Genomic DNA, 10,527 nt, shown 5'->3' with positions numbered 1-10,527 from the left:
TAAACAAAATCTTAAAATATTATTTTAGTTTTTAGTAAGTTGTTAGTTTGAATCCCTTCTCTGGGCAAGTATAAGGTCAAATTTTCAAAAATTAATATCAAATGTAAGTAATACACCTAAGGTTTTAATATAAAAAAAATTATTTAACTATTGATGTTTATGTAAATTAACAATTGGATGTAAAAATTATATAATTGAGTATAACAATATATACTCAAAAATTTTGTTTAAAATTTAGATTACTGTATCAGTTCAAATATATAAGATTTGTACATTTGGAGTTTTATATAACTATTAGTTTGGTAATGACATTTGGATTATTTTATTTATTGCAATTTTATTTTTTTAGCTTCGATGAGAAGCTGAGAAGGTATTGGTTTTACTATTATGTGTTTTTTTTTTGTGTGTCTGTTACTACTTTTTCTCAGATCTCATCGAACCGATTTCTTTCAACGATATGTCAAAAGATCACAAATCGTATCTAGACGAAGACATTACCCTCAAAAATTGAAAATAGTTCCCTCGTTCCCCGTAAATGGGGAAAACCTCCGAAAAATTACAAATTTTAAAATCGCTAATTTTCGACATCTTTTCAATTTTTTTTACTTAAAACTGCCATATGTTTTTTAGAAATAATCAAATCAATATAATTTTTTTTTTTATAGATGCATAATGTTTTTACCTACCATTTCATTTATTTTTTTTATAAATTTGACCCTCTATCTGCCCACAGGGGGGGATTCAAAATGACATCTTTTTCACAAAAAATTAAGTTTTTCAACATAACTTTTGAAAGTGTTCCGGAAATACTGAAACTTTTATATATATCTTAAATTAAAGCGAATATAATATTCTTTATTATGAAAAATAAAATTATTTTGACTTTATTTTGTCTTCACGTTGAAAATGGCTACCGTATGCTATTTTGTGTAAAATTCTCGATTTTATATTTTATATTTTTAACTTTAAAATGTTATAACTTTTTGAAAAATGTATGAATCAATACAATTTTTTTATAAGAAATAATAATTATATCCTTTTTTCATTCGACATGCTTTTTTTTTAAATCGGACCATTTCTCTTAATACAGGAAGGGTTCAAAATAAAAATGCATATAGAAAGTAGAAATTTTTTCAACTTAACTTTTGAAAGTGTTCCGGAAAGTCTGACACTTTTATATTTATCTTAAATTAAAGCTAATGTAATATTCTTTATCATGGAAAAAATTTCGGACTTTATTTTGTCTTCATGGTGAAAATGGCTACCGAATAATATTTTTGTGTGAAAATTCTCAATTTTATATTTTACATTTTAAACTTTATTATCTCTATATCTATATATCTTTATTATATCTATAAAAAAAATTATATTGATTTGTTCATTTTTGAAAAAGATATGGCAGTTTTAAGTAAAAAAAATTGAAAAAATGTCGAAAATTAGCGATTTTAAAATTTGTACTTTTTGGAGGTTGGTAAAAAGGGGTAAGAGTCACAAAAAAAAAAAAAACACATTATAGTAAAACCAATACCTTCTCAGGTTCGCATCGAAGCTAAAATTTGTTAAAAAGATCTAAAACTCCATTGTTAATTTAGGAGAAACTAACAATCATTATTTTTAGAAATCATTTATATAGCAACATGTTACCAAAAACATTGGAATATTATAATCTAGTAGTAGCACACACAAATAGAGTAAAAGAATTATTAAATTACAAAGTAAAATTATGTAATTTTTTAGTTGATATCATATCAAACTTGACTCGTCAATAAATACTTTGAAAACAATAGAAATCAATAATTTTAATTATCTGTATAGAAAACAATAGATAAGTAACTGTTTAATTGATAAATTAGAATTTTTTTTTTCAATTTTTGAGGGTAATACTTCAACTAGATACGAATTGTAATAATCATTGTAATCGTATCGTTGAAAAAAGTTGGTCAAGTTAAAGCAGAGAAAATAATTGATAGTCACAAAAAAATACCTTCTCAGCTTTGCATCGATGTTAAAACTTAAAATATAGTAAAATAATTTTAATATGAATAAAAAATTTCTTCTCACGAGGGGCGCGACTACAGTGATGAGATCCTTGATCTTTATTGAAGTTATTGAATCTAAATGAGATAAAAAACAAAGGAGTTGAAAATTTATTCTAACTTAAAAATAATTTTAAAAAATACATAAAATTCCTTGCCATATGTGGGTTTAGGGTATAGGGGTGTAACCCTAGCGCGTAAAATACAAGTGTTACCGAATCGGCAACCATTCATCACTTCCATCCTTTGAAAAAATGGCAATTTAAGTTTGTTCGAATTTCAATGTTATTTTTCTCTACATTAAAAAAGCAAAAAAATTTAAATAAGTTTAACTTACTATGCTATATTAATTTTATTTATATAATATTTATGAAAATCTGTGTACTTCCCTTGTCTTGTATTTTAAAATAAAATAAAAAACCCAGAATTTTAATACAAAAATAACATATTTTTGAAAATGGTAGTCATATTCACCATGAAAACCAATCCAGAACTTAAATTTTTTTTTTCAAATTAAAATATATATAAGCTTTATTTTAAGGTATGTATAAAAGTGCCAGTTTTTCCGGAACACTTTCAAAAGTTAATTTTTTGTAAAAAAGTTATCATTATGAAACCCTTTTCTGTGGGCTGGTAAGGGGTCAAATGTTCACAAAAATATACCAAATGATAGGTATAATAATATATATTTTAAAAAAATGTATTGAAAATTGTATTGATCCATATATTTTTGAAAATGTTATGGCAGTTTTAAGTAAAAAAATTGAAAAATACCGATTTTTAAATTTGTAATTTTTATTTAGGGGGAACGAGGGAAATTTTTTCAATTTTTGAGGGTAATGTCTTTGACTAGATACGATTTGTGATCATTTGACGTATCGTTAAAAGAAATCGGTTTGGTGAAAACTGAGAAAAAATGGTAAGACACAAAAAATAAATAATAAAAAAAAAAAAAAACACATCATAGTAAAACTAATACCAGCTTCGTATCAAAGCTAAAATATTTAAGTTAAAATAATTTTTTTTTATGCGAGTTGCTCAAACATCAAAACTTGAATTCAATTAATTTAATTAAACAGAATACTATAGTCAAAATTAAGGTTTGTGTGAAGCAAACTGTTATTTTTAAAAAAATTAAGTTACAAATATTTGGTTATTATTGTTCATAAAAGCTATAAAATTTAAAAAAACAATTATCTTATTATATAATAAAACATTTAAAAATTAGCCAATATTCGAAAAATTACTTAAGCTCGAAGGACCTAACACATCATTAGTGCGTGATGGCACCGAGTCTAAGGCGGAACACCAGCTAGATATAGTCTATTAATATAAAGAATAGAACACTTTTAACATATATTTTTTAAATCAATTATTAATAAATTACAACACCAAAAATTACAATATTACAAGTTAAGTGCCTTTAAAAAGGGTATAAGACTAAATAAACATACAGAGATTTAATTTACACAATTTAATTTTATAAATAAAAATGTACTTCAAATATATTATATTTAACCATAAAATTGGCATGAACATCTTTAGTAATAAAATTTTTTTCTCTAAAAATTTCTAAAGAAAGTTTTTTTTGTAATCTTCTGATTGTTTTATGAAGAGTATTAATTTTTCTTCTTTAAGCAACAATTTGTACTTTTGCTCTAGAAAAATGTTTCATAGCCTTTATTTGAAAAATCTGGTGTTGTAATATCAGTAACATATAATTTCCTTGTTTATTTTTTTTTTTTGAGTTCCTGAAATTTTAAGTAATTTATACAATTTACAATTCAACACAGATTGTAATGAATAACAATTAAATCACCATTAATAATTGGTTGAGTCAAAAGTTTTCTTTTTTGTATTTCTTAAGAAGTACTTGACAAGTCAGTTATATTTTCTTTGAAATAATCTTGATTTATAAAAACAGTACTACTTGATATTTCAACAGTAGCTTCAAGTGGTTTAGAACATATTGGACCTAAACCAGTGGGTTTTTTCTTCTTAAGATACATGAGAAATTCTGGAATTTTAAATAAAAATTAGATTAAAACAAAGTACATTTGATTAAATTAAGCATAAAAAGTTATTATATTTAGTTCATATTAATTGATATGATATAATAAAATTATATCATAATATACAGATATAAAATTCATAATTATTATGTTATATTATCCTAAACTACAAATGAATAAGATAATGCAAAAATCAATCAAATGTAAGTGTCAATATATATATATATATATATATATATATATATAATAAACATATATTTTTTGACTCCCTACAAATATATTCTAGATACAGCCTTGAAAGTGTAATCTATATTTTTGGCTTTGTATTTTTATTATCTAAATTATTGTATCTTATGGGTACGTATTTAAGTTACTTACTTTTTTATTGATTTTCTTTTTAACTTTTCCTCTCCTAAGTTTTTTGTAGGTACAGCATTTTAATATAGTACCCTTCTTAAATCATCAGAAAAATAGCTGTCTTCAAAATGCTCTGAACATAATCTCCGGTTAGTTCTACATACATTCTTCACAAGGCCACAGATATCAAGCCATTTTTTTCGTTTTTTAAGATCTAGAACATATTATTAATATTATCTTAAGAAGTTAGTTGTATAGCTTAAATTTCGATTCAAATAATATTTAATACTTACTTGTGCAATGAAAGTCTAGAGTGCGACTTTGGATATTTTAAACAAATGATGCATACATTTGGCATCATGTACCATTTGTATATTATGTAATAAATAGAAATAGAAATTGTTACGTCAAAATTAGTAAATAATTACTATATAAAATCAAGACGTTAAGAAATTTTGAACGCACAAAAATTAATCCGTATCACATCTTATAATGTTATCAGCAATCTAACGCATGCGCATACTCTTGTAAATCATGTTCATGACTAACTGTAACACTAATATCGAGTAAGTTGTGTAAATGCACAGTGTCAATGATCTAAGCAATAAAAAATCCGTTCCAGACTATCAGCAGTTGAGCAACTACAAACTTGTTCGCATCACCTACTGAACACTTCTGAAAATAAAGTTATTTAGTTGCTGTTGGATAGAGTGCACTAGTTTTAATTTTAATTTCTAAGTATTTCGAATGATAAATATTTGTTTTACTTTTAGAGCAATAAATTTAAATTACAAATTCATACAACAGTATCTCAACCAGGGGGACCCGGATCCCGGAAGGCGTTTGTATTTTAGGAAATAACTTGAACGTAAACTTAGTTTTTTAGTAAACATTAGTTTTTAATGTCATGTTATTAGTTTGTTCATTATGAAGTTCATTTGTAATGAAAATTGTCTGGCGTCTACCAATTGAATTTTATAAAAATAAATGTTAAGAAATTAAAATCAATTATTGCGATGTTTAAAATTTATATATTTATATAACTTTATATGGTAAAATCTTAACAAGTTCGTAACTAACACTACAATTATAGTGTTTTACATTTTTTTATAACTATAATAAAATGGTATTCAATTGCTTGATTAGTTTAATTTTACTTGTTCATTTATTTGAATAAACACTATTTATGTCTCAAGTACAGCATCAACAAAATAAAAAATAAAAAATTCAATATTAAATAATAATTTTTCAGCTAGTTAGATTTAGCTCGTAGAAATTAAAATAAATATTGTATAATTATTTAATTATATTTCACCTAAAATTTTTATAAATATAAACTAAATACTTTTTTTTTTTTCGAAAAAAAAGCTATTTCTGTACTTCAATCATATCTTTAAATTTCTTTAGAATAAAATGGTTTACATGGAAACATCCATATTTTAATAGCTGGTAAATAAAAAAATTTATTTTTCAAAGTAAACATGACTATAACAACTAATAAACAATATTTCAGAAGTTATTTTTTAAACAATGAATAGGTGTAAAGTTTATAGTATAAACTGTTATTATTTTTATCATTAGGTTAAGTTCTAATGCCGTCTTTAGATTCGACGGAATCTGAGGCAAATTATTAATATTTTTTAAAAATAATGACTCAAAAGGTGTTTTTATAAAGTGGTTTTTATAAAAAAATAATATTAAATTTGTAAGCTTGTAAAAAAGTATGCTTCAAAAATAATCATATAAAATAAAAATAACAGTTACTTTACACAAAATTAAAAGTATTCACATTTTTTTCAAAAACATGTTTTTAAGTACTTTGTTTAAAAATTATAATCCTATGTCAATAGGAGAATTGTTGACATTGAGTTATAATTTTCAGCATCTACATATACCAAAGACGAAAGTAATCCTAACTGAGCTAAGTAGGTCGTCTACTTATCTAATACTGTTAGTTATAATAATATTGTCGTCAAATTTTGTACACGTGTTAAACTGAGCTAGATGATCATTTTTACTTCTCATGCCTAAAGCTTAAGACCCACTAATTTACTTGATATTGAGGTGCGCACTATTCTAACATGTTCCCAAATTGTGACGTGAATCAGTGACTTTAAAATTTAACCTGAAACATTAGAATTTACCCTCCATCCGTTTTAATTTATTTCTACCAAGTAAAAATAAAATAATTTGGGAACTAGGGGAATAATGCGCATCTCAATATTCCGTAAACTAATAGTTTTTAGGCTTAAGTTATGAGAAGAAAAAATGATGTTATATATTAAAATGATGTTCAATATATTACAATAACAAGTATAATTTACTTCTGCACTCGCACATGTATAAAAATCTGTACACAAAATTAATTCGTAATAAAATACTTTTAATAAAAATTAATATTATCTATACTTCAATAAAATATATTTATTTTTATCAGCAAAACAGACCTTTAATATTACTAAATATATCTAGATCCATTAATCTTTTAAGCCAAGTATTTAATTTTTTTATAACAGAAAAACGAGTACTGATACCTATCGATAATGCTAATTGAAATAATTTTTGAAAATTTGGAAATATCAATTTGTTTTCTGACATTATTTGTGTAATATCTTTTAAACTATAATCAATATCAGACCCAATTTTATGTACAGTAAATTTTTTTACCATTTTCATTTCATAATAAAGACCTTCTTTGGAGACTAAATAAAAACATAAAATAACAAATGAATAGTATACAACTATTGATGAATCAATATAAATATAATTTTCAATATTTACATAGTAATGGTCAATAAGATAAAAACTTCCTTTGAAGACGTTCAAAAAGTAAGGAAACAGGTTAATTGTTACAAACAATGAGAATAATAGAAACACATATTTTACTTACTGATCACCCTTATATAATATTATGATAAGCTATAATGTTTAATTATAGCTTCGGTTTTGTTGCCTAAATGTAGTCTTGGGATATGTTTAGAATAATAAATTAGTATGACTACTTTATTAATATCGTTTATATTAATACCCGGGTATGCATATTAATTTGAAAATAATAGGTATAAGGTCAAATATGAAAACTTATAGGATTTTACAGGTAATAAATGAAAATATTTACTTTCAAAATTGGACGAGCTGGTCCAGTTAACAAGTTTCCTAAATCACTAAAGTCATTATTGACTTATTTAAATCATCATTGTGATTTTTTTCACAATTGTTCATAACAATTTAATTTTTCACATTAAAAATACTGAAAAACTTCGCCATAATCATAAATAAAAACACTAAACTACAGACAAGTATACTAAATATAGTAAACTTAAACTACACGTCTCAAACAAATGATAAAAAATGCAGCCTAATAATAAACGAATTTTTATAAAAATATATTATCTACAATCCGTATTATATCTTTATTTTGTTATATATTCGTTCATTGTAAAATACAGACCTACACAAAGATAATTAGTTGAGCCTTTATCAACCGTAGTTCAAAAAATTATTAACTAAACAATTAAACATCATTGCACAATTTATATCGCCATCTGTTGGCGAAATATATAACAATTTTAAAAGTAAAGTTGAATACATATCATAATTGAATAAAATTATTTATAATCAAATTAACTAACATGTTAATAATGTCATTAACAATGACATTCGGGATAATGCTTCAATACCAGGGGAGCTAAAAAAATATTTAGGAGGGCTAAGTCCTATTCTCCCGATATAAATCGTTAACAAAAATTGTTGTCATATATGACTTACAAGCATAACAATAGTTAATTAAATATCTTGAAATTCATGGAAATTCCCACGTAGTTAGTACTTATTGTTCAACTAAGAATTTAGCTATTAATTATTGTTTAATTTATAAACTATTTGTTCTTAAAATTTTGCTCAAGAAAAATTGGAGATGCAATCGAAATAAATATTCAGTTATAGAAAAAACGAGATAAAAGTCAAATATAATAAAAATAAATGTAGAGTTGACAAATAAATTTAAAATGAGATGATAAGAAAAGAAAAAAAAATATTCACTTCCTGCTCGTCCACCGGACAATTTAATAAGCACGCCACGGGGAGCGCACACGGTACCTGGTACTTGTGGTTGACGTCGCCGTCGCGCGTGCACCGGTCGTCAAGGCCCGGGATTCGGGAGTCGCTTGCCGTACGCCGTACGATTTGGTAATGTGCGTTGTTTTTTTCTCGTCGTCTCCAGTATCGTCGTTGATGTATAGTATATTTACATATATATTTATAACTAAATAGTGAATACATTTATATATAGTTCCATTTTCCTTGTCGCACGCCCGCGCACTCAACTTTTTTACTCCACTCCATCCGACGACGTCTGACACCCTTATCACAAACGTTTGACCTTCGGTATTATTGCGTGTGCGTTTGATAACAAAACAATTTTTTTTAAGTATAAGTTTTTAATTGTCTTATTTCAATAATTTACGTGAAATTTCACCCACTGTTATCGTTTATGATATTGTTATTGAAACGTGTACTAGTGTTTTATAGTGTTCGGAAAATAGAAAAAACGTATGAACAACGGTCAGCAAGAAAAGCCGATAACTGAGTAGTTTTTGATCCAATTGGCTACGCAATTTGCCATACGGCTAACTCATCTATAAAAGCTACATAAGAAAATTTACAACATCAAAACCCGGCATTGCCTTGTTCGATTTGTAAGTAGTACAATCCATTCGTATTATCTTATAACAGTAAGATAATAATAATACCAGTGAAGACATTTTCCCTACTCTTTGCCATATACCTGTGTCGTTAAATGCCGGTGGGCGGGATAGAGGTGTATTTATTTTAGCGTGTCTGATTGTATTGTTGTTGTTTGGCGTTTTTTTTTTTTTTTTTGGCAGCAATATTAATCGATCGTTTTGTATAGGCGCACCTGTATGTATAGTCAGTAATATTTTATTGGTTGTACATTTATATTTCATTTTTCAAATCAGTTACATTGTGTATAAGCGCCATGGATATTTTTCAAATGTTGACAAAATCTACTTGTGCAGATAAATTAGTTGAAATGAAATAGTATTAATTTCTGCATAATTTCTTATAATTAGTAGGACTTGCGTAATTAATAAGTAGCACCTTACGAAATGGATTTATTAAGATTATTAAGCTAACTGAGGCATAATCATTTGAAATCGTTATTTTATAAACTAAAGTTAATGATTTAAATATCAAACGGTAGCCATAGTCATAATTATCGTTTTTGTCTATGTTATTATTGTCAGTCATGTAACTTCTGTTAAAACCTTGAGAGGTAAGGGAAATTAGGCAAGAAATCAATGTTAATATCTAATAATAGAAACGGCGAAAAATATACACGGACAAAACAACATCCAAGCGCAAAACTGAAGAGAAACTGTTAACAAAGACCGTTCTAATGATAATACCGTTTTAAAATTATTTATTTTTAAAACGAATTTTCATAGAATATTTTTTTACCATTCAAAGTTTTTCTTTTTTTTTGAGATCGCGTTGGCACATCGACCGACGACTGTTCTAAATATTAAAATAATACCCATTAATTATGAACAGTTCATATCATCATTTGTTGACGCAATATTTTTAGAAACAGCATTACTAGAGTTTATCAGCAGCTGTAAACGCCATCGTCCTCGTGTGGTGTATGACAAAAAAAATTCTAATAACTCAAGTATTACGAGTGTACTTGCGGCGGTCGATGACGCCGTTATTGGCCAAAACGATTTAATAAGTGAATTTATTAATATATATCTTCGGTCTATGTTGTGCGTTTTCATTATTTTAAGTGATTTTAAACGAAATTATTGTTGTGAAATTAATTTTAAAACGATTCACGATGTGTTATGTCTACAGTGTCCATAAAATTTAGATTAAAATAACTTTGCCGTTAAATTAAAGGTATAATGCTCGGTAATATTTATATTTTTTTACATTATCCTGTCTATGCTGTGGATGAAAAGTACTGTACAATGGACCACAGCCGGACACAATAATTGTAATATATTGCATTATGTACATTTAACCTTATGTAACTTTCTTTTTAACTTGTCCTTTGTATTGTCGTGTATCTCGTTTATTTTTTCTTTAAAATAATCATTGTC

General features: G+C 25.8%; 1 protein-coding gene and 1 long non-coding RNA gene across 6 annotated transcripts in view; one reads left to right on the top strand and one right to left on the bottom strand.

Moving 5' to 3' along the window:
- Window positions 1–3,705: 3,705 nt before the first annotated feature.
- Window positions 3,706–8,188, bottom strand: LOC126899068 (uncharacterized). 2 transcript variants are annotated; one of them, XR_007702467.1, is made up of 5 exons: window positions 7,524–7,694; window positions 4,699–5,080; window positions 4,427–4,619; window positions 3,856–4,053; window positions 3,706–3,787 (listed from the first exon to the last, which is right to left on the bottom strand). It is a non-coding gene; the product is annotated as an uncharacterized LOC126899068 (long non-coding RNA). The 2 variants fall into 2 exon arrangements; XR_007702468.1 differs by lacking the exons at window positions 3,706–3,787; window positions 7,524–7,694 and adding an exon at window positions 8,174–8,188 and having other exon boundaries at window positions 3,855–4,053.
- Window positions 8,189–8,549: 361 nt separating this feature from the next.
- LOC126899059 (uncharacterized) overlaps window positions 8,550–10,527 on the top strand; it is a 43,261-nt gene continuing 41,283 nt past the window's right edge. For all 4 annotated transcript variants that reach the window (XM_050673587.1, XM_050673586.1, XM_050673582.1 and 1 more), the window contains exon 1: window positions 8,550–9,102. The gene's annotated coding sequence lies outside the window, so the exon portion shown is untranslated. The remainder of the gene's footprint in view (window positions 9,103–10,527) is intronic.

Source organism: Daktulosphaira vitifoliae, unplaced genomic scaffold (assembly GCF_025091365.1).
Source record: "Daktulosphaira vitifoliae isolate Bord-2020 unplaced genomic scaffold, ASM2509136v1 Scaffold_2, whole genome shotgun sequence".
NCBI classification, from domain to species: domain Eukaryota; kingdom Metazoa; phylum Arthropoda; class Insecta; order Hemiptera; family Phylloxeridae; genus Daktulosphaira; species Daktulosphaira vitifoliae.
Note: the sequence above shows the minus strand (reverse complement) of the source record. Positions and strands in the feature narration are given on the sequence as shown.